The 25536-nt window shown below is 35.7% G+C and overlaps 1 protein-coding gene and 1 long non-coding RNA gene across 8 annotated transcripts in view; both read right to left on the minus strand.

The window, feature by feature from the left end:
* Nucleotides 1–25536, minus strand: part of LOC117678686 (VPS10 domain-containing receptor SorCS1) — a 415591-nt gene that overhangs the window by 357583 nt on the left and 32472 nt on the right. The gene's annotated exons all lie outside the window — the stretch shown is intronic.
* LOC117678687 (uncharacterized) lies at nt 1402–24647 on the minus strand. 2 transcript variants are annotated; one of them, XR_009620346.2, is made up of 4 exons: nt 19670–19881; nt 18999–19041; nt 8341–8459; nt 1402–2202 (listed from the first exon to the last, which is right to left on the minus strand). It is a non-coding gene; the product is annotated as an uncharacterized LOC117678687 (long non-coding RNA). The 2 variants fall into 2 exon arrangements; XR_015728648.1 differs by lacking the exons at nt 18999–19041; nt 19670–19881 and adding an exon at nt 22554–24647.

Here is a 25536-nt window from a genome sequence, read left to right on the forward strand (position 1 = left end):
CTTACTGAGAAAAGGAAACCTTCCAATTTCTGCATGATTGATCAGACTTTTGTTTCCTGATGAGCAGCCAAGCCAATTTCTTCTAGTTTGACTCCTCAACACTTCATATTCAAAACCTTCTATTTTGCTCTTTTGTTTAATTGATCTCTCTGGGGGTGGGCAACTTTCCCATTAGCAGGACCTTATGCCAATGCCTAATGCCTCATTTTCCATCCTCCCTTTAATGGCTGCACTCATGGTACAGCATATAACCCTTGTTCAAGCTCTTGGATATTCCCCTCTTCTGTTTCTTTTCATAATTTTCATTTGTTTTGTCCTTCCTCCAACTAATAGTCCTTAGTGAGACAAGCGTGGAGAAACTGTTTGATAGAAGTAAATGTATGTCCATTTTTGTCTAGATACAAGCCATTTGCTTAATTGTTTAAGTAACATTAGTCAAGATGACCTGATGCAGCTATTTCTAAGAAATATAATAATACTAATTAGCTTCACACATAATCTAAGTCACATTAGCTAAATTTACACATATTTAATCCATAATCTGGTTGGTCTGATTTGTGATGTTTGCATAATGTCAGTTAAATTACAGCTGTGCAGACCATGATCCGTATGTTATTTAAACACAGAAATGTTTTTATGAATCAAGGTTACTGACCCCCAAAAGTTTAATTCTTCATGAAAACATAACCAGGAATTTGTCAAAGTCCAGTTAATCACAGGATGGCAGAAAGATCACTTATCTAGATCTCTTTGCTACCATCCAGTGGTTGTCCAGATCTGGTAGCCGTAGTTTATTTCTCATTTCCCCCCTGAAATTATACAATATTCTCTCTAGTCTTACTGTGCTCTACTAAGAAACCAGAATACAACATCCAATAACCAAGTATAATACTGGCCAATGACTGATTTTTATATCATACGAAAGCTTCACCTGACTCATTTCTCTGTGACATGCAGTTGGCAGTGTCAGGACATCACGAACAAGTGGTAACAGGCTTCTGAGGGAACAAGTAAGAAACTTGTCACATGCTGCATGTGATATATTGTCTGCACTATCTCTGCACTATCTCTTTGCTGGGTGCCTTTCTTCTCCATTCCAGGGTTCTGTTCCTTTATAATGGTTTTCTTTTCATTGATGTGAGTTAGTGTGATTGTTTCCTCTTCCCATTGTTGCATTATTGGCTTTCCTGACAGGGGGAAAAGAAAAGCTAATACTCTTTAACCACAGATAGCAAATGACTGAACACCAAGAGTGAAACTAGTGCGAACATTCTTTTTTTGTCTTTAAACAACCTCTGTTAATTATTTTTTGCAGAATAAACGAAGAAGAAAAAGGCAGCTGGGCTCCTGCAACATACCAGCTGAGTAACTGCAAAGCTGGAATGCTTAAATGGAATCCAGAATATTCATGTACTGCTTTTTGCTTTCTTGTGGCCTGCTAGGTCACACACAAAGAAATCCGTCTACTCCCTAGTGTGCCTTTGTCTCCATTCCCATCATTAAAAGTGTATAGTTTTCTAATTCCTTAGAATGAAGGATGTTTCCCATGATGTTTCCAGGCTGTACTAAGCCATTGCTTCTTTAGTCACAGTTTTCTGAATAAACCATCATGATTGGATCAACATGTAAGCCCAAATCCAACTTATTTTCTTGTTTTAGCTTGTGTAAAACTAGTAAATTGCAATTTATTCAATAAATAGTGTCTAAAAATGTCTTAACACAAGGTGTAAACACAGTCAGTGTATTACAAATCAGGGCCTTAGTGATAATTTACAGAAACCACGATAATATAAAATAGGTGATCTGACACAAAAGAACAAATGAAGGAAAACAGTTTTGTAACAGCTTTTTATTTTGCAGTGAGCTGCTGAATCCATACCTTCCCCTGTGATTAAGACATTCCCACCTTCTCTCAAAATAGCTACTCTACATTTTTCCCTCCCTAATTGACAGAGCTTAATATAAATTTATACATGAATTTTCCTATTCAGCATGTTGTGAGGTTAACCTTTAGAAAATGGATAACACCCATGTATGAATACACTTTTTTTCCAATGTAGGCTGTCATAGTAATTGATATCTTCAGTAAATGTGCCTCATTTTTTCCAAGAAGAGAACAGAAGTTTTGGAGTAGGACTGGGAAGACGCAGGTTCTAGCTTGCCTTCAGCCATGGAATCTTGAACTACCCCACAGGATGGTTACTGTGGGATTAAAAAAATGGAGGGATGAGTGCAGTGTGCATTTAGGAAAGGCAATATATCAATCTCACTAATAAAGAAACAGAATATGATAAGGTTGCCATTTAAATGAAGGCTGTTTCAGAATGCCAAGTTTAGAGTCATGCAACGCTTACTTCTCTGATTCCTACAGTCTGGCCATTTCATCTTGCAGTGCATTCATAAGGCATACTCACTCATAGGGTTTCAACTACTATTTATAATGTTATATATACATCTACATTGGACTATAAACTAACAGCCTAAATGGAATTCATTCCACATATTAAGCAAAAAAAAAAAAAGTTGAATAATTTGAGTGAGTAAGGCAAAATATAAGTTCACCATCCTGCTTGTGGAATTCTGTGCTTTCTTTTTTCACCTGATTGAGCTGAGTATGAATATGGTATAGTTCTTATTTCGATAGCATGATGAGCTCCATTTACAGGTTATATATCACTGCAGTTTTTTTCTAAATTTTTATTCCTACTTATTATTTTTTCTGTCCTATCAGGGTTGCATAAATACCAAAAAATTCTACTTCTTGTAGATCAAAGATGCTTGCTTCAAATGTTGGCACACCTATTCTAATCCCCGCATCCATGCCATAAATATGAATCATACTTATCTAAACCTTGATTTAGACAGGTCTGCTTGTCGCTCAAAAATATATCACTCATACTCACTGAAAGAAAGATAACCTTGAATTTAAGACTATTCTTCTTCCTCAAGGCATATTAGATACCTCCCCTTCAAAAAAACCCCAATCTATCACCACCTCACCTGGTTTTCCTTCTTTCCCAGTAAATCTAAAATTACTTTTCCATTTTAAAGGTGTATTATTTTAGGAAAAAAATGAATCTTTGATTCTAGTAAGTATAATATTTATTTGCTACACTGATGTTTCACCTTTACCAATAAAAATCCATTTCAAATGAGTGCTTTTACAAACTGCAAATTCTTTTTATTACAGCTCAATCTTGAGGCTATGAAAGAATCTCCAGTTCTTCCAAAAACATCCTTTTAAATCCTGCATGACCTCAAACAAAGAAAAAAACCAAGTTTCCAAAATTCCTTGTCTTTCATTCTCCAAAAAAATGATAATAAAAAAACTAAAAAGTTGGTGTTTAAAAACAAAGGAGTAGTTTATACTACAGAATTGCTTGGACAAACTACATCTCCTATGGTCTCAGGATCTTGTGCTCTCAAAGAAATGCTCAAACATCTTACAAATCTAAACTAAACAGCAAATTTTAATATAGCATTCCAATGAATCAATTTACAAGCAGTGGTACAGCTATTGCACTGCAACTGAGTTATCAGGAGGAAAGAAAAGACGAAAGAGAAATATTCCTTTTCTCTCCTTGTTCTGTATGTCTCATTGGTCAGATATAGATAGCTAACAATCAAGACGTTTGGAGGAGCTTCTTGTGTGAGTTTTTCACTCCACCAAATATCTTGATCTTTAATTATCTCCTACGTCTTTTCCTTCTTACAACAATGGAATTGGATAAAAATGGTACAAGAGTTACATACACAGCTTGCACTTCACCCTGTTGGAGTCCTTTAGTTTGTTTATTTATTTATTTATTTATTTATTTATTTATTTATTTATTTATTTATTTATTTATTTATTTATTTATTGGTTCGATTTATATGCCACCCTTCTCCGGAGACTCAGGGCGGCTTACAATGCGTTAAGCAATAGCCTTCATACTTTTGTATATACCTGCTTAGTAGGGCTTTTGGCCCCCCCAAGTGCTGTTCTTTTTTATACAAAGTCAGCTTATTGCCCACAATCCGGAGCTAATATTGTTAGGCAAATGCACAATCAGGGCTAGTGTTATCACCAAATTGTAAATTCATCATTCCTAAAAAAAGAGATCACACCAGCATCCTTTCCTAAATTTGTTTCAGGGCATGAAAGAGTACTGGATAGGTAACTCAAAAAAAAAATCTACTTTTGGGATCTTTTGTCTCTAAAAAGACTTAGCAAGGGGCAGGAACAATGAGTTCTAGGGTTAGGAAATGTGAATTTTTAAAATAGTCCCACCTATTTGATTTTCCTTCCACAGAAAAAAGATACTGGTCTTATGTCCTTTCCCAAATCACAAGCATTTTGCACATACAAATACATGCATATCATAGGGGAAAGATATATAATTGGCCTAACTAACTTGTACAATTATCTTTATGCTTCAGGGAAGTCTCCATCAAGAGATTCTCATATCCGCAGAAAACAATGTTTACTCTATAACAGACTCTGAGTATTTCATACATAATACCAAGTTACAGTTTTCTTAACTATGGTTTGTTTGATAAGCCATAACTGGCTAAATTTTTACAAAAGCACTGATCAGTGCAAAACTGCGGCAATGTTCACACATTCTAAACCATACCCTAGTTACTGCCTAGTACAAAGTGTGAAACAAGTTTGTAACTTAAAAGAAGCCAATGCGATCTGCATACATTGAGAAACTGATGCTAAGGAACCATTTGAATCATGCTAAACTATTTACCACTTCCTATAAACTGTTTCATTCAATTCCAAGCAATGCTGTATTAAAATTTGGTCTTTAGTTTCTTAAAAGTTTTCTTTCTCTAGGGGAAAAAAGATTATACTTTTTTTTATAAAAGAAACCCCCTGATTTCCAAGATATCCAAGCATTCGTTTCAAATATCTCTTGGTAGTATTTTTATCTTGCTTGAAGGCAATGATGCTAATGTTATTTCTACTGTGTTTTTTATTATTCTGAAATCTTACTAGCTGCTCATATCTTCCCATTTTGAGTTCCCTCAGGATGTAATTGAAGCATGGAAAGCCAGGAAGGCCACAAATGCATACAGGGACAGGCAGATTTCTTGGCCATCAGGGCAAGAATACTATATATTCCACCCATGCAAATTTTACTAAAATTGAATGAAAACAAGGAGAATTGGTTCACAACATGCAGAATGGCTGTTCTGCAGAGCAGTAATTTAAGAACATTCATTGCTTAAGAAGCTCAGGATCAAATCTTTGCGAGTACATTACAAGCAACATTAGGGGATTGTAAAGCCTAGTTTCCAGGGTAGCTTTTTTGTTCAATAATGTTTTATGCAGTAGGTCACACTTGCTAGAGGGAAATAAAAGTTGTTTTGAATGCCGAGCCTGCACATTCGTCACTTTTGCTGACCTAAAAAAATACTGTGTATGTATACTAGCTATCCTTTATCTCTGCCAGCTATAGTCTGCTGATATATATACTAGAGTATAAATTGTTTTGCTTTACTGAATTATACATCAGGGACACCTTATTTCCAGCATCAGAGAGTACAGATTTCCCATTAACTTTGTTCCTCCTGTCTTATGATCAAATTTGTGTAACCTCTCTGGAACCATCTGGAGATTAAAACATATAACTCTACTAGATTTAACACTATAAACCATAGTTTTGTAAGCATTTTCTATGGTACAATTTGATTGTGGGGGGGCTGGTTTGTGCAATTACAACTGTGAGAGATCAAAGCGGATGTCACAAAAATATCTCCTTGCATTTGACTGTAGGATTTTAAACTAAAGCAACGTGAATGGCTACATGAATTAACAGTTCTTATTGTGGCAATTGATACCCATTTGGCCAAATCTCATATGGTTCATGATCTTATTGTATAAGTCATGTTAGTTTCCATGACCTATCCTTTGCAAGCAAGATTCTGACTTAGTACATCCTGGACAATAGTGGTTATTTGGGAAAAATGCATTATGATTTCTGAGCAATAAAGAAAATACATAGTTATTGTACTTGAAAAATCAAGTCTACTATAACTGCCACTGCCCCTAAAATAATCTTAAAAATTACATCCATTTGTGATTTAGATTATAATGGGTCCTGTGATCTTCCCTTTGGTATATTTTTCTTAACTACATTTCTGAAGAAAAATCTTCCTGAACTTGAAATTTGTTGGGAGAGAATGTTATATATGTGGTGCAGTGAAATAATGGGTGCACACACTATGTAATAATCTAACTTTTCTATGCTATATAGATTCTAGTAAGACAGCAAAGGACCATATTGAATCTGGTTGCTATATAATTGAAAGGCTGAAACCTACTTAGCATAACATATATAGTGGAACAAACAGGAATTAAAACATGGACCCTGCCCATTTCATTTTTTAAAAAGTTTTTTCTATCTTGCTATAAAGTGAATTGCAAATATTGATTATGTTATTATTTATATAATAGATTGAACAAAATCCTTGCCCTTCAGTAGGACACATCTAATCTCTGTCATTCCTGCTTCAGAACACATTCAGGGAGTAAGAAAATGAAAAAAAAAATCCCTTTAGCTGGGAAGTGTTGCCAACATGTGGAGAAAGCTGAACAAATGTGTTGACCAATAGAACTGGATAAACTGTTGCAGCAGCCCCAGAAGGTTCTCCCATATGCATTTTAAAAAGACATGGTAAAGTTCTGGAAGCATCCATGCTGAGGCTTCAAAAAATATGCACCTTAGTATTTTCAACACTGGATTCAAAGGAGTGATTTCATTGTATCCAAAAATGAAAGATAGATGCCTATTTTTTAAACTTTACCAAGATCATGCCCAGGTACATAATGTAAGGGTTTGCAGAAGCTTGTACAGACAGTGCCACAACTTTAAACTGATTGTGTGTCTGCAAACCCAGGTCGGAGAAAGTAAATGATGCAGGAAACTGACCTCTGGTTTATACCATAAGCTAATGCCTCTTTATTAAAGTTTCAATGAGCAATAAACATGATTTTCATTTTTTTAATCTAAGTTACTACTAAGTTACTTGCTATTTAATTAGTCTACTCCCCAAATTTGAAAATGTCCCTTCCATTTTAAAATATTGTTTTTTCCCTCATTCTCAGTAAGACTTATCATTCTCAGTAAGACTTATCATTTCAATAATGAAATCCAACACTTAGCATGTCTCTCCTGATGAAACTGAAATGTCAGTACTTTTTTCTTTTTGCTGGGGGAACAACAAAGACAAGAAATAATTTTACGATATTATATTGGAAAAAGACAAATGGGCATTATTAAAACCAAAAAGCATTTCTTTGTCATTTTTTTCTGTTATTCTTTTCCAGTTGTCCTTTCAATAGAAAATAGAATGAAATTTATTCAGTATTTCTATGAATATTGTACACTTAGCTGTCATAAACCTAGAATCATTGTTTTTCCTTTCGTATTAACAGATGCAGAATTGGAAATCGGCACTTGAGCCTTCAGCTTCAACCTTCTGCTCAGTGCAATAAGGCAAATCAAAGAACCTCACAAATGACTCGCCAGTAACTACTTGAATACAACACAGAGGGATGCCAACCGCTTTCCTTTCTAATTAGTTCAACTTGTTGTACTGCAACTACCTTTAAACTTTGTTCACTTAATATTAAATCGGACTCGAAGTTCTCTACAGATTAAAACCATCATTCTGTGTTCTGCACTGGTCCTTTTCTATTGGTATGTTTAAATTATGAATTTTCCTTAAAATATCAATATGGATATGTTTCCATTTACTGTATGTGCAGAATGATTGGATCCTTAGCAATCGTTAACAGTAATGAGTGACTAAAAATTATACATATTAGGGCTAATTATATATATATACAGTATCTATTATTCCATGTTTACTAAATTCATGTACAAAAGGCTGTCATAATGATTTCTTTGATGATATTGGTTTACCTGCATTAATTTGCAGCCTGATAAGAAAAGAGTTGTTTATGAATGGTTTCATTTGCTTTTTAAAACTATTTATTCTGAAATATCTATGTCCAGTTTTCTATACAAAAAGGCACATCAAACAGTGAACAGGGAATTTGAACAGGAAAGAAATTGTATAAAAGATTTCTTTAAAAAATACTAAGGTACAACTGGGAGAGAGATGCAGGTAGAGTTAACTAGGCCCTGATCTCCCAGGATGAGATATTATGCTAGGTGGGTGGGTGAGGCTTCTGTGGGCCTTTTGCCGCTTTGTGCTGCAAATACTCTTTTCTGCAACTAGTACAATTGTATCCCAAATAAGCATTCAAATTCTTTCCCACTGGCCCTGAACCAGCCCATTGGAGGCCAGTGGTAGTGGACTTGAAAAATTACACTTGGTGGCTACCTGAGGTAATCTTGTGCCAGTATTTTTTTCACGTGTCTTATCAGAAGAGCAAGGTAGGGGCCTTTTCTCTAGAGAAGGCACTTGGCTTCAGATCAGGTGTCAATTTCAATGAACAATTCCTGCAAAGACAGACAGAATTAGCTAGAAAGTAGGGTAGGGTAGGGTAGGGTAGGGTAGGGTAGGGTAGGGTAGGGTAGAGTAGAGTAGAATAGAGTAGAGTAGAATAGAATAGAATAGAATAGAATAGAATAGAATAGAATAGAATAGAATAGAATAGAATAGAATAGAATAGAATAGAATAGAATAGAATAGAATTCTTTATTGGACACACAAGGAATTTGTCTCTGCATCTTTGTCAATGGCACCAACTTTAAACTTATCAACAAGAATTTCATACCATAAAATAGAGTATTTAACTGTAGTATATATTTGATTGGTTAATATACATATTGGAATGTGAATTTAATAACAATCAGATTTATAGTGGAAGTGGAACCAAACTATGAGTTGAATGAGTACTCCGACTCCAAATAGAGGAGGATTCAGATAACTGTATTTTTTTCTATAACATTTGCAAGTGATAATATATTTAATAAAATTGGAATTGTGGAAAAAATACTGTAAGATTTCTGTATCATTGAGGGACTTTACCTCTTATGTCTTCAAACTAGCATGCACATTTCCATAGTTTTCAGTACAACATACATTTGTACTAGGTATCTACTGTAGTTATTCATTTATCAGGAATTCCATCTTGAATATTTCAAAAATTACTGTGTTTTCTTCTATTATCTTGCACAGAAAAAGCAATTTCTTCTTCTTGTCATAAAAGTTTTCCAAGATATTGCAGATATGCCCATTTACCCTTTTGTTTACTTCTTCTGTGACAAATAGCTATAGCACTTCAGCTTATATGCCACTTCACAGTGCTTTACCGCCCTCTCTAAGCAGTTTACAGAGTCAGCATATTTTCCCCAACAATCTGGGCACTCATTTTACTGACTTCGGAAGGATGGAAGGCTGAGTCAACCTTGAGCCAATCAGGATCGAACTGTTGGCAGTCGGCAGAATTAGCCTGCAATATTGCATTCTAATCACTGCGCCACCATGGCTCACCACAAAGCCTTACTGAACCACAGTAGAAACATGTCTCAGCGTCTTCTGTTTGCAGCTTGTCTTCATGACATTGCCTCAATCTGATCTTATCCTACACTTTAAGCACCTAAATCATTCTTAACTATTCCAGTTTCAAAGCACTGTTTTCTTCTTATCCCAACTAGGCACATTTTACTGATCACTGTGTTGCAATATCTTGCAATGCAATAGTGCATTGATAAATGGTCTGCCAAAAATATATTTTTTCTATTAATCATTAGGGAACCAAAATACACTGGCTAGCCCACACTTCTATATTTACATTCATGATAAATAGTCAGACGCCCTTAACTGTTCCTTCTCTGAAGAAAAAACAATTTCTTAAAGCCACTAGGTAAGCTTACAGTTGAGTGTGAATCCAGTTCCAAGTCTGGGTAGTAATTGAAAAATATAGTTTAAAAGGATCCAGAATAGCACTTGTATGGGACTTTATCATCTTTAAATTTTCCCAGATCCATTACCTAAAGAAGTCACTATTCTATTCAGATTTGAATGATAACCATCAAAGTGATCTCCATTTAAAACTAAACTTGAACTTTTCTTTTTAATAGCAGACATGGAACATAACTCTTTTGCCCTCTATTATAATTAAACACAATGTGTTTGACATGCATATCTTCCTTTTAGCCCTACTTTGTGAATTTAATTCAGCTACAAGATAATAACCCAGCCAAAGTTATCCTATGACTTTCTATGGTTGAGTGTAAACTTGAATCTGGGTGTCTCGGGTCCTAGTCCAATGTCTCCACTATATGATTGAAAATGCTGGCTTAGTATACACTATGATGAATGATGAATTATTAAATTAACTAGACTATTACTATATGTTTTCTAATTTTTTCAGCCATTTGAAATATAAGATATATGATGAAAAGACAAAGCAGATATAATCTGTATGAAAATATATTATTCAGAAACAGCTATAAAATCATAAACCTTAGTAATGAATAATCAATCTTTGAAATCCATATGGCTTTTACTGTCACAATGGATTTTGTGTTTAGTGATAACGTAAGATAAAATTGCGTAGTGTTTCTTTAAATAGTCCCTGATCCCTGCTTCAAACTTGATGTATATTCTACAGAGAAATAATTTCTATGTACCAAAACAGCATAGTATAAATACCATTTAGAGAATTATTTTATAAATTTGCTTTTGCTTCGGTGCTGTGCAAAAACCTCTGCACTATTGACAATTTCTCTTCATTTTGAAGAGAAAGAGATGTATATCTATATATCTGTACAACACTGTGTATGTATATGTGTGTGTATGTGTACAAGTTTAAGGGAAGGTGAATTATATATACCACAATGATAGACTGTATATATCCTTCCTGCAATATCCCTGAGCATGAATACCTGGATAGCTCATAGGATTAACTTACTATAGAGCATTTAAAGTGTAAGATTCATGATTTCCCAATATTTTATCCCTATAAAATGAGATCTGGCTACATAGATGTGTTTATTCCCAATTAGGATGAAACCAGTTACATACTGATTTCTGGTAATCAAAATAGTTCTGTGCTTTGTGTAAACATGACGTCAAGTCCCAAAACTGAGAATGACACATGATTATTCTTCCAAGCTGAATTCTTTATTGTTTCCACACCTATAGACAGAATCTTGCTAAACTAAACACTCGATTAACTGCATCTCATATCCTCTGAGAACTAAGTAGGGTCTGTCCTCACTCTCTTTTCCCTCGTATGTCTCTGGAAGGCACCTCCTCCCTCCAGAGAATCCAGTTTACTGCATTTCATCACACAGGGTAGATAGCAAATAGTCTTTGTAATAGTGAACAACTTCAGAATTCTTTTTCATACTTGATTTTAGTGAAAAGACTGAGACATAAAATACTAATTCTCTTGTGCTTTCTCTCTCTCTCTCTCACTCACTCACACACACACACACACACACAGAGAGAGAGAGAGAGAGAGAGAGAGAGACAGACAGACAGACAGACAGACAGACAGACAGACACCTAGATTATGATCATTCCAAATTTTGGATTGAAGTTCACATTCTTGAACTTCAAAATAAATGATGAACAAAATTGGAAACATTTTTGTTGAGCCAAGTTCCAACCAAACAAAACTTTAAAAAGTTGTTAGTATTCTGACAAAAAAAAAAGAATTAAAAAAAAAATTTGGAACATGGCCCTTAATTGCTTTTTTACCCTTGGACCACAATAAGAGTATGGTGATAATCTGTTAGCTACTACCCAACCTGCCCAAAAAATCTAAAAATATTTGTAAATCTAAAAAAACCCTACCATATTAGAAAAGGGATACAACTTTCTTTGACCCAGATGAAAAATCACTTACTTTATAATCTGTTATGAGGAAATTCTTTGCTATAGTTTTTTCTTCAACAGAAAGATTTCAGTACTTTCAATAAATCCTAAAGCTGAAAATAACCCCTTAACAGTCACTCTCAATGAAGACCTCCTGCATGAAGACCAACAAGCCAGGCAAAGACAAACACAAAGAGAGAGGTCTGCATCAGTGATGAAATCCAAATTTTTTTACTACCGGTTCTGTGGGCATGGCTTGGTGGATGTGGTGTGGCTTGGTGGGCGTGGCAGGGGAAGGATACTGCAAAATCCCCATTCCCTCCCCACTTCTGGGGGAAGGATATTGCAAAATCTCCATTCCCACCCCACTCTCGGGCCAGCCAGAGGTGGTATTTGCTGGTTCTTCAAACTACTCAAAATTTCCACTGCCAGTTTTCCGAACTGCTCAAAATTTCTGCTACCAGTTCTCCAAAATCTGTTAGAACCTGCTGGATTTCACCCCTGGTCTGCATTCCCTTCAAAGAGTTGCCTCTGCATGGATGGCTCTACAGACCACCTTCTGCAACTGGCAAAACAGTTCAAGTCAAGATCTTCACGGAAATCCAAAATTAGGTCATAAATTGAGGGATCCAGCCTAACTTAATAAATATCTGTTGATGATACCAAACCTACTAGGAATCCAATTATTATTTGGAGAACAGCAATAGTATCAGCAATAGTACTCAATTGAAGCTTAAATATAGCTGACATTTTGCATATATTTCCTGATTTATAAAGCCTAAGGTTATGCTTAATATTATAGTAAAGGAATAAAATATTCAGATTAAACATGGTTGTTCTATAAGGACAATGTCCTTTGGAAGAGCAATCACATATCCCCCAAATTTCTTCCCATCAAATCTCTTGGACATCTTTTATTTCCTTTAAAACTAAAATAATTACACTAAACAAATAAACAAAGTTTTAATTGGATATTGCAATAAATCCATAATGTTTGTAAAATGCAATCACATACAACAAACTAATTATTCTAATTTGATTAAACCTAAAGAAACCATTTTGCCTCTTTTAGCACTTAACCAATGCAATCGATTTATACAGTAACTCCAGTGATTGAAGGGAGAGATTAACAGCAGTTACTAGTTCAAATGGTTTAAGATATCAGAATATTTTAGGAGCAGCAAAATATGTCAGTGAAATCATCTTGCTTCTTTCAACCTGTGTTAATATCATTGCAATATCCTTTTTACCACTTGAAGTGTTTCAAATTCAAGTAGAAGCAGTAGTGACACTGGATCACTGTGGAGATGCAATACCCTTTAAGCTACACTATGTCAAAATGAGAACAGAAGTAGAATAGTTATCTAAAGTGTATCTACAGAGTATTTGCAGTGTGGGGGTCACAGATCACAATAACATTAAACTGGTTCTGAAAGAGTATCAGGAGTTCTTGCTTAATGATTACTTGTTTAGCAATCATTCAAACTTCTGAATTAATGGTCCTCATACTTACATTGGCTACAGCATTCCATGGTCATGTGATTGCCATTTATGACTTTCTTTGCCAGTATCCAAGCAACAAAGTTAATTGTTTCATTGCATTGTTATTCAGAGGAATTTAAATGTACTCTATTTAGAGTAAATAAAACATGAAATAGGCAACCTTTGGGGCTGGTGAAGACATATGAATGTTGTCCCCCAAATGATAAAGATCACAATTGTCACAGAACTTCCCTTACCCAAAGGACAACCAGGGTTCCTCCCTGGTCCTCCTCCTAGGTCTCCAATTTGCTTTCAGTCTTTTCTTTAGGGCTTTTGCCAAATCCCTCAATGCTCTTTAATTAATTCACTATAGTCTAGTTTGTACTACGATTTTGATAAGGACTTAATAACGCACACCAAATAAAAATAAAAAAACATCAACTGGCTCACCCACAATGTAAAAGCAGCTGTGCTAGACCCAAAATGGCCCCTGCAACAAGCAGGAACCTCACACAGCCACAAAAAGCCCCAAAAAACAACTTTCATACTTTACACACACAAAATTCCACATACAGCTTTGTGATATTTTGTGTGTTTGTGTAGTTAGAGTGAAACACTACAGAAACACACTAAATCTCAGAAAGCTGCAGAAATATTATTTTATTTTTATTTTTATATGAAAACTAAATTTAAAACTTCCTAAACTTTAAATGGCTAGGTCTAAAAAAGAACAACTAAAAAAACCCCCAATTAACTTTTTTTTTTAAAGATCCCAAAGGGGAAAAAAACTTACCCAATAGAACAGGGGTCTCCAACCTTGGCAACTTTAAGACTTGTAGACTTCAACTCCCAGAATTCCTCAGCCAGCTTTGTTTTGCTGGCTGAGGAATTCTGGGAGTTGAAGTCCACAACTCCTGCCTGCTTGATTGCAGGAGGGAGTGGCTTGCTGATGGAATGGATTCAGGCAAGCGAAGCAAGGCAAGTGTTGCGATTAGCAGCTAAGGTAAGCAAGCTGGAGGTGGAAAACTTTTTTTCTTTTACAGGGCTCTGGCGATCCCAGCTGCGTTGCCTGATTGGCAGGCAACTCAGCTGGGATCGTCAGAGCTTGCAGAGCCACGTAAAAGAAAAAAAGTTTTTTCCTTTTACATGGCTCTGGCATCCCAGCTGAGTTGCCTGATTAGCAGGCAAAGCTGGGATCGTCAGAGCTTGGATCGCCAGAGCCATTTAAGGCTTGTCAAGAGTCTTTCGGGCTGGTCTGCCTGGTTACAGGAGAACGACACCCGGTGTATAAGACGACCCCTGACTTTTGAGAAGATTTTCATATGTTAAAAAGTCGTCTTATACGCCAGAAAATACGGTAGGTGCAAAATACTTTTTCAATAGAATATTTTTTTAAAAAAAGCCAGCCAGACTAGTCCTCTTACTCTGTGTATAACAAGATAAAGCCTACTGTGAGAAGAATTGAATTATTTTTGTTTTGCTTGATTTGTTTTGTGCAGATGGTAAAGTATTTTATAAATACAGTGATGGTATTTAAGATAGTATCTTCCTTTTTTTAGGTAGTAGGAACATTTCCAAGCAAAGCACTTACGCTTCATAAAATTAAAATTCATTTAATTTTCCAAGAATGTCTGTAGAGGTTTTGTGAGATCTGGAGAGGGCCTTGAAAAGAAAACAGCACTGTAGGCTGAGACATTGCTTTACTATACACCATCCTCCCATTTAAGTAGTTTTAATTAAAATAATCCTGGAAGAAATTAAAGGCAAGAAGCTTATTAGTTACAAGCAACCTTGATCATTGTGGCATTTTTTTCTGGTTTTACACTGTTTTTTGGGCACATTTTTAAAGCATAGTGTTTATTTGCTACACATAGTGGTGATGTGTGTGTGTTCCAAAGTAAGCTCCCACATCTATATCCTGACGTGTGTATGTATATGTGTGTGTATACACACACACACACACACACGTGTCAGGATATAGATGTGGGAGCTTACTTTGGAACACACACACACACACACACACACACACATTGGATATGTATGTACAATATATCCACATTAAAAATATTTATTGTCCAGTATAGCAATTAAGACATTTTTAATCGTCATAAATGTCCATATGTTAGTTGTCATAAATAGAAGGCTGGATTCCCTCCCTCTTGCTCCCAAATTAGATCTTTTCTGCAAATGAGAACTTTACTTAGGAATACTTAGGATTCTGATCAACTGTGATCAGATTACATATTTAAGGAAGGGGGCACAACCACTTTGGGTTTGAACTCCAGAAAGTGATTGGGAGCATCCTGAGCACTAACAAGGACCCGACTACAATACCTTAAAATCCATGTGTAATTTCCTGAGATATGCAGCTTCGTCAAAGGGCATATCTGAAATCCAAGGAAACTATGCAGTTGCTTCAGATTGCCACAGACAGAATTTGCCAAAATTTGTGTGCATTCCAGTACTTTTTGGAGATTGAATCCAAAATGTTAGAGCTTTTGAAAGAGTGTGAGGTGAAAGGATTAATTAAACTCTACTCATATATTTAAGTACATATACTGTTTCATGCATAATGAATGTGACACATGAGGTTTTAGTGGCCTGGCATGGTTGCTCTCCTGCTGGTATTAGTCAGCAAATAGGGAGAGAAAAGGGAAGAGCAGCTTAATTATAGTCTTGTAGGGCAGATGTTCTATTATGAGGTCTGATGAACTGACCTGACTCTATCAGGGCTGATGTGAGAGATGTTGAGATAGCAGCCCAATTAATCCAACCACAAAATAATGTTAAGGGATAGAGTTCTCAGAGGACATACACTCCAGTTGTGGAGGGACATTCTTCAATCTGATTAACAATTGAAGAGAAAACAGAAGAGTGGAGAAGAGAGGAGAGAGAGGAGAGGAGAGGAGAGGAGACGAGAAGGAGAAGGAGAAGGAGAAGGAGAAGGAGAAGGAGAAGGAGAAGGAGAAGGAGAGGAGAGGAGTTTGTACAGAACAGAGTGAATGGAGTGACTACAGATGAAAGTTAGAAAAAGAACTGTTGTGAAGCAGTTGTTAATTTCTGGTCAGAAAGAAACAAAAAAGACTAGGGTTGGCTTACCAGGAAGAAGTGAAGACTCAGAGGGAGAAGAGTTCTAAAAATCAAAAGGAAGACCTTGGCTGGCTTCATCCCCAAGAGGGAAGGTGGAGATCAGCTATCAATGGTGAAGCCCTGATAATGGGGAACGACTAGGCAGAAGATCCTGAGAGAGGTTCTTCCATCAATAGAGAAGCAGCAGATATTCAGCTGAGCAGATCCAGGAAAGGGATAAGTCATGCTGACCCCTTTTCAGTAAAATTTCAGCCCATTCTTTCCTTTCATTCTGTATCTTGTTAAGCTCCCAAATAGGGGAGGGAATTGAAGTAAAAGGGAAACAAAAACAAAGCAGCTAGCAGAAGAGTCAAAGGGAAATATAGTCTCTAGGAGGAAGATTGACAACAGGTAAAAACCAGGACTTTGTTATATATACTTGTTCTAAATAGTCTCACTATAAATAATAAAAAAGCATAAAGCCTGCACTGTTATATTTTTCCACTGCTTCTATTGTTGAGTGAAATAAACTCCAGTTTAAGAAGAGCCCCCACACATGGAGACACTCGGATCTCAGTTTTCAACTTTCAAGTCAGAAATATCTTTGTTCTATCAAAAGCTACAAAATATATGATACTCACACCAACTGCAAATTAACTATTACTAAAATAAAATACAAACAGATTTAATGTAAATATCAATACTAAAGCACATTCGACAATGCATTCAGTGATAGAATTATCCACTTTGGCTTGCATATTAATACGTAACAATTAAACAAATTGATGTTCTTAGATGTCTTTGTGGTATAGAATATGCTTATCTGAAGAACTGCCTATCCCCATTAATTTCCATCTGCCTAGTAGTTCTGCCACAGTTGACGTGCCTCCTCTAAAACAGCATCCCACCAACCCACCCACCTGACAAGATACAGTCTTTGTTCTCCTTGGGTTTCAAAAATCCCTTAAAACTTGACTCTGTTCCCAGGCCTAGGGTTAATGCTGTTACAGTTTATTGTTGCTGTTATGGGCCAGGCAGTGTTTTAGGTTTTTAATTATTTTATTGTTTCTGTAGGTTTTGTAAATCCCTCAAAGTCAACTGGAGTGAGCAATTACATACATAGATACATACCTATATGTTTATATATGTAAGAATAAAGACACTATACTAGTTTAAAGCTTCATATACTCTGTGTATACATGTATAGATATACATATGTGTACATGTATACATATGTATATGTGTACATTTATATCTCTTAGCTAATCATGGCAAAACTGATGCCAGTCGTAAGTGCAGTAAGAAACTGGTATATTCGAAGGACAGTCTACAAAAATATTGTTCTATGTGAATTCTGGAATTATGCATTACATAATTTTGTACTGTATAATCAATATGCCATGTTGAATTTATGGTAGGGATATTGCACAATTGAGAATGTATTTTAAATGATTCAGGCTACAAGTGTCTCTTGCATGCATCGTCTCCAGTTCAAAATGATCCACAGAGCTCTGTAAATCAGGAGAGCAATGTGTTGGAAAAAGCAACACCATGAGCCAAAAACAATTATTTTTAATAATATTTGTAACAATCATGTAATGTTTGGGAGGGACATTGAAGCATTGGATTCATAAATTAGTGATTCGCTCTCTATAATCAGAGTAGCTCCTGCAATAAGTTGTTCCAGTCACATATTTTTGGATGAATGGCAAGAGTAAGAATGGAGGAGTAAAAAAAGGAAATGTTTCTTAATACTGCTGTACTTACATCTCAATATACTATCAATTCTCTTTTTAAGTAGTTATTAATTTAATAATTAATTTAATAACTAATTTTTATCTTCTTTGTGTTTCTGTTTGCCCAATTTTTCAAGTTTCCTGTTTATTATATACTTTATTGTATTTCAAAATGTTATTTTGAAATTCTTCATCACTAATTTATCTTTACACACACCATTTATTAACTCTTTTTACTTGCAAAACGATACTGTATACAATATAATTGCTTATGCTTATTTTCCTTTTTTGCATGGTCATGGTATTATCTATATTATTTTGTCCTTACAGATACATAAAGGCTGTGTTTATGTATCAGGAAGTCACAATAGCGTTCCTATTGGGGTTCACATTGTTAGTTGAAACCAAATCAGTTGCTTATTTGAAGCATATTGGGGTTACTTGGTTACTGTTACTTATCTTTTTGTGGCTTTAATTTTGACTTTGAGGATGCTACTACTACCACTGATAATGAGAATGGTTTTTCTTTGTTTTGCAAATGTGAACATATATCGTATCATTTTGTATGTTTTGCAATGGAAGAAGAGGTTTTGCCAAATGGAACCATTCTATTTCAGATAGAAAAATTTCAGAGTAAAGACTCTGACAAGCAACTGAAGCAGCCCAATGGGCTGCAGTATTGTACAAATAAGGTCAATGAAAGTGACATTTATGAAGGAGACAAAATATACTATTGACAAATTAGCCTAACACTGCATCTAACCTGGCAGTGATTGGTTAAAGAACTTGGCTGTAACAAAATAAGTAAATAAATCTGTAAAAATAACTTGTACAAAGCATGCTTTCTACTTTTTCTTCAATAAATAATTCAATCATTGTTTCAATTTTTGTCCATCACGTTGTGTCAACCCGGAAACTGACCTGACTGAAGCCATCTTGGTGCTTCTGTGTTGCCACACTGGAGCTGAGGATACGAAGGAGGGAATCCTGACACATTGTTTTTAATCCAGTAAACAGCAATGTACAGGTAGTCCTCAAAGTACAACCACAACTGAGTCCAAAATTTCTGTTGCTAAGTGAGAGAGCTGTTAAATGTTTTTGCCCCATTTTAAAACTTTTACTCCCACAATTGTTAAGTGAAACACTGCAGTTAAGTTAGTAACATTGTTATTAAGTGAATCTGGCCTCCTGTTGACTTTGTTTGTCAGAAGGTCACAAAAGGTGATCATATGACCCTGGAACCCTGCAACTGTCATAAATGTGAGTCAGTTGCCAAAAATCCAAATTTTGATGATGACGCCATGGGAATGCTGCAACAGTCGTAAGTTTGAAACACAGTCATAAGTCACGTTGTCATGCCATTATATCACGTGAATGGTCACTAAATGAATGGCTGAAAGTTGACGACTGCCTTTGTAAACTTTCAGCTCTTCCAGATACTAACATTTAGTCACACACTTATACATATAGACATTATACACTTATGCAGCCTATCTGTAAAAGCAATTGATCTGAAAATGCTGTCATTTCAGGAATACATAGTGCATAAATGCACAACCACTATGCACACCCCAGTAGTGGGTTCCACTTACCTTCGCTACCGGTTAGGAACTGTGAGCGCTCGCATGTTGTTGTGGCCCGCCAGCGGCCTGCACGGATCATGGCTGATCCCGATGAAGAGGAGGCTGGTGTGGTGTCGCGCCAGCAACCTGCGTAGCCAGCGCTCACGTCGGACAGCAAGGAGGCTGAAAAGGATGCCAGAGGCAGAGACTCAGCCAGAGCCTTTAGAACCTCCAGAGGCTCCTTCAAGTGGAGATGGCGAAGTGGAGGAGCCTCTCCTCAATGCTCGAGCACGCAGGGCTCCCAAAAGGAAGGAGTGGCTACTCAGGAGGAGGAGGTCTCTTTGAGAGTAGGGCTTGAGGATAATTGGCCACTCCCTTAGCCTATTTAAGTCACATACCATTAGTAAGTTTCTTGCCAGAAACAACTCGTATTTATTATCAGAGTATTTTGGTTTATCATATCTTGTTTTCTGGGCTGGTTGCCAACCTTGGCCGGTCTTGTTTATTCTTGCTACTTAATATATTTGATAAGGACTGTTGTTGTGTGTCAATATCCTCGGAAATCCGGAGCTGGGGCAGAACACACATGGCGTTTCTGTGCATGCACAGAACCTTCTGCGTATGCGCAGAGCATCCGTGATGATGTCCAGGCGGTGGGAACACCCACAATAAAAGGCATTGCAAAACCATACTCTGCTTGAAATAACTGATCAGAATAGCTGAAAAGAATTCCAGTCATCTAGGATTTCCTTTTAAAAAACTGAAATAAACTGCTTTTTCCAACACACACACGCAAACAAAAAAACAAAAAAACAAACATGGAGGCGGGGAGGAAGACAGACAGACAGAGGAAAAAAAATACTGAAGTCGGGGAGAGAGAGAGAGAGAGAAAGAGAGAGAGAGAAAGAGACGCATCAGTTTGATGCATCAAACAGTAAGGTAACCTCTGATCACTTTATAATGGTAAGCATGTTGACATGGGGAAATATACAAATAGCTACAATTTAGCTGTACTAATGTATATTATCAATCTTCTTGCCTTGAGGAAATAAAAAGAAATGCTGCCTGAAACTTTCCACCAAATGAATACTCTTCTCACTAAACTCTTTCCCTCCTTCTCCCTCTGGGCTTTATTTCAACCTCAGGCTTGCCAAGAAGAGGGTGTCAAAGGTGGTTCTTCATTTTTAATCATAACCATTTCACACAATTTATCAATTGGGGCCATGGCACAGACTAATATAGCTTGATTAGGAGGGGGGGAATCATGGTTAGATTCTTGAAGTAATTTCATAAATAAAAAATGTGTGAAGGGGAGCAATTTGAATGTGTTGACTTACACAGATTTAAAGGGAATGGGGAGAAGCAGCTTTGTATCCTAAACTATGGAGTCTGAACCATTTGCTTTTAAATACTATGTTCTGCCTACGGCTCAAGAACTACAGCTTATGTGAAGTTGTCTCAATATACTCACTGGGAAAAATGATGTGCTATGCGAAAGGATGCTGTTCTAGCAACAGAGAGATGGGTATTTCTTTCGTCCTACCTTCCCCCCCCCCCTTTCTGCTTTCTATTTATCTTTTACCTAAGGGAGAAAACTGCTGCATTGATTTTCTTCATTATTAATGAAAAAAGCCACACTGCAATTTTGTTGCTTGGAGGCTAACAGAAAAATTCTGAAGAAAGCCCTTTTATGAGGGGACTTCGATACAGCAAGACCTACCAAGAGAGAACAATCATTTCTCAATTAAATCTCAATCTAAGACAGTTTGATATTATTATATGCATTTGATTGACAAATTTGTGGTACCATTAGGGTAGTTATAAGGTTTCTCCAGGATCCTGTCACATCATTTGCAGACAGATGTCAGCAGTTAAGTCCTCAACCAACAGTTCAATCACACTACATATTATTATTATTATTATTCCTTACATTCTGCCTTTCTACCCAGAGGGCATTCAAGACAGCCATCTATAAAAAAAAAGCCCATAAACAATTAAGGACTGATAAAATAATTTTAAAAGCCAGTATGATTCATGTCAGAGAGAAAAGTCAAAACTAAAGAAAGTATTCTTGAATGCAGTCTTCCTTTGCTTTATTCTATGATTGTATCTCCCAAAACATCACATAATTGCATCAAGCAAGACCCTGAACAAAGAGGGGGGAAAAAGATTGGGGTGAAAGACAGTTGTTGAATTTTGTAACCAAATATTTTGATGAATCTGTTCATTAATTTTTATAGTCTTATCCTTAAATACTATATTACTCAAACATAGTTCTTCCTTCTCTCATAATCTATATACAGCCAAAGCAATTTCTTGATCTTTTTAATAACCAGAATACAATTCACATGGCTATCATTGCAGACAAAAAATATAATGCATTACAGCACTATGAATTTTATTAGCATTTTTATTATGTTGTGCACATTATATTTGCCCAGGTTAAAAGCTTATTTTAGGACCTTGTTGATCAGATTGAGGCATGAAATCAGGACATAAATCACTTAATTAAAAAAAGAACTATTTAACTCATAGAGCCAAGAAAACAACTAGCTACCAGTGGAGAGTTTGAAATATGGATATATGTCCAATTATTATACATTGACTAGAAGAATGCTTGCCACATCAACACCAAGTTATATGCAGTCTACAAGGATAACCACAGAGCAGAAAAAGGTAAGCACGCAACTGAAATAATGCTAATTTGTTTAGAAAAGCTCACAGCACATTCTAGACAACTGCTATATGAATATTGCATTTGGAAGCCTCTAATGAAGCCTAAACCAAAACCTGATGTTAAGTATCAGAGCCTAATCCCTATAGACCAGCAACAACTCCTTCTTGTCTGAATTACAGAATCAGTCGATTGTGAGATAGGCAGCATATAAATTTAACTAATAAATAAAAATTTCACCTTGCATACTGTTGCCAAATTTAGGTACTGATCAGGGATCAACAGTTTCCTTGGAGTCTTTTATTTTTAATCATGTACTTCTTTTTTAATTATGTAAGCCATCCAAAGTCCATTTCAGAGTTGAGTGGTTTTCTGAATCTAAATAAGTAAATAAATAAATGTCATGCCAATGTTACAGGCACCCTTAAGTTTGGTTTATGGTCACCTACAGCTTGTTAAGGCATGCAATTTTATAAACTATTTGCTATTTATAAACTTATAAAGCTCTATGTAACATAAGATCTGGATATTTGTGATACTATCTGTCTTCTATATTTCTGCCTGTCCAATAAAATCTGGCTATGTTTTATTGGTCTCTTGATTAAAGACTGTTGTCTTTCAAAAACTCAGGAAGCACACTTTTTTCTATAGCAGCACCTGCCTTCGGTATACAATTCTCACCCAGATGATGTTCCAGGAACCCTTAAAGACTTGGTTATTTACACAGCACTTGAAGTAGGGTGGATGGAAAGAAAGAGATACAGAGCTACTATTGAAACGATTAATAAATTAGCAGTTTCTGTCAAGAATCAGAAAGAAATTATTTTTCACAAGTCTCTTAATAAAAAGACTGTTTTCTAATAAAAGTAGTTTGTGAGGCATATAAAGAGGCCAATACACCAATAGGGATCAAGAGAGAGAAGGGGGGAAGGGGAGCAGCATGGGATTAAAAAGTATTATGTAGGTTATTTAATGTACAATAGAGTTACAGCTGTATATAAAAGGATACCTATAGGCCTATTTGATGTCTAGATGTCTGTACTGTAGAACGTATATTCAAGGATATCTGAAACCACAGAGAGCAAAACACCTGGCCTACTGCAATATTCTTGTATGACAGCTATGGGATGGTTTTCATAAGCTTTAGGGGTCTAATTTTAAAAAACAAAACAAAAACAAAGGCAATCATTAAAAAAATAAAAATGACCTGATTTGATTTCACTGCTGAAGTGAAAGGAGGCGTTATGTTTGCTAGTAGACAAATCAGATGGTATTAAATATGGACACTCACCCACATATTCCTGTTGCCAATAAACTGCCTTGCTTCAGGGAAATCTGATTCTTATCCTAAAAGTATCCAATTAATTTTTAGCACTTTGGGACTCATATGTTTATTTGCATTAACCCAGCCAATTGCCTTGTAGTCCTAATTCAAGTTGCCATCAAGTGACTGTACAATGAAGTGTCCAATCATCCAGTCCTAGATGATTATTTAATCCCTTCAGTCATTTGCTTCAGTTTTGCTTCTAGATAATGAAAGAATATGCAGCCATTTCAGACACATTAAAAACACTATCTAAACAAATATGCTTTTCAAACAAACAACAGAGTTGCCTCATATATAACTATTATACTAGCAGCAGTTTTTAATCTACTATTGTGATTTGGGCATGAAATTTGACATAGCATGGTAGCCCCAGACAGATTTAAAAATTGTTTAAATCTTGTTCAAAACACAATGTTTTACCTAGAAAAACTAATTGTAGAGAGGAGACAGAAAATATTCCAGATGAAAAGTAAGAAAATAAGATGTTCAATAAATAGATTCCATTATTCAGTTATGCAGTAAAGTAAGCAATCCTTTCTATCTACTATGAGAGATAGGTAGACTTTATTCCCAAAATAAACGTAATTGGAGAATTTACCCTATCCAGTATTGTACTATATATGGATTGCTCTTGGGTGAATTTAGAAATCCACCCAATTTAATAGACAATATTGTAAAAAAAACTTCCAGCTAAAATGTTTGATGAAAATATTTATTACTTTAAAGTATTTTCAAGTTTTGATTCTTGACCATCTCCAAGTCAGTTTTCTATGTTCCTGCATTTCATGTCTATCCATCTTTTTACTTCTTTGGATTCTTCAGCTGAACTGTTAAACAGGACTGTCAAACTTCAAAGAGGTGCTTGTTCAATCACTGCATCTCTTGGAAATGCCTAGTTCAAGAGAAGCAGCCCTCTATTTTTAAATCTTAAAACAAGGTGACTGGTTGAGGGAGTCTGAATATGCCTCAATATTTCTTAATGAAATGTCAAGAAGGAGCATGCCTACTTCTCACATCCGTTATAAATAAATATAAATTCTTGAGATTATCTAGTTCCAATACGCTCATTTATTGCAAAATCATATTTTCCAGCAATTGTATGTGGAGCAGATCAACCTGCTGGACCATAGCATCATTATGCTCTTCATGTGGACCTCAATTTAGGCAAAAATCCTCTGAAGTAAAACTGTTTAAGCTGTTTAAGTGTTATTTCTTCCTTCTTAAGAAACAGACATATTTTTTCATTTTCTCATTTTTTCTCTTTCTCATTTTTCATAAAATGAGAAAGAGAAATAAAGGAGAGAGGCAAAAAATGTTAAAGATCAAGGTAAAATGTAGACGAAATAAGGGAAGATAGATAACAATGTGGAGTAGGATAAAGTTAAAATATGTGTAAATAGTAAGAAAAGACCACTTCGAAAGAGCTGTTAAAAAAAGAAGTGTATGTATATAAATGTTGTATGTTTGTGTCTTGTTTTATGTGTTTACAATAAAAAATTAAAAAAAGAAAAGAAACAGACATAAAACAGTATTAAGAAAGAAAAGGGGAGAAGAGAAGCATCATATATAAAAACATGAGTTACAAGGTGTGGCTCTGGCACATTGATTGCTTGCTTTGGCTTCCTTTTACCATGCTGACTCCAAATGGAAAAAAAATGCTTTAGTAAATACTAATGTAGAAGATTATGAAAACCATAACATTGTTTATAAGATTCCTTCCCCATCAAGGTTTAATAGGATTCTGTTTTCAAGACTAATCACAGGAACCTGCCATTTAAGTGAATTACTTCTGTGTTACTTGATTTTCCCTTCTATGAGAAACACCAATTTTGGAAATCAATGTTGATTTGATTGGGCAATTGCCCTGCCTTATTTTTGGAACGATTGAAAGAGCCC

Source organism: Pantherophis guttatus, chromosome 6 (assembly GCF_059756535.1).
Source record: "Pantherophis guttatus breed Tessera chromosome 6, ASM5975653v1, whole genome shotgun sequence".
Lineage (NCBI taxonomy): Eukaryota > Metazoa > Chordata > Lepidosauria > Squamata > Colubridae > Pantherophis > Pantherophis guttatus.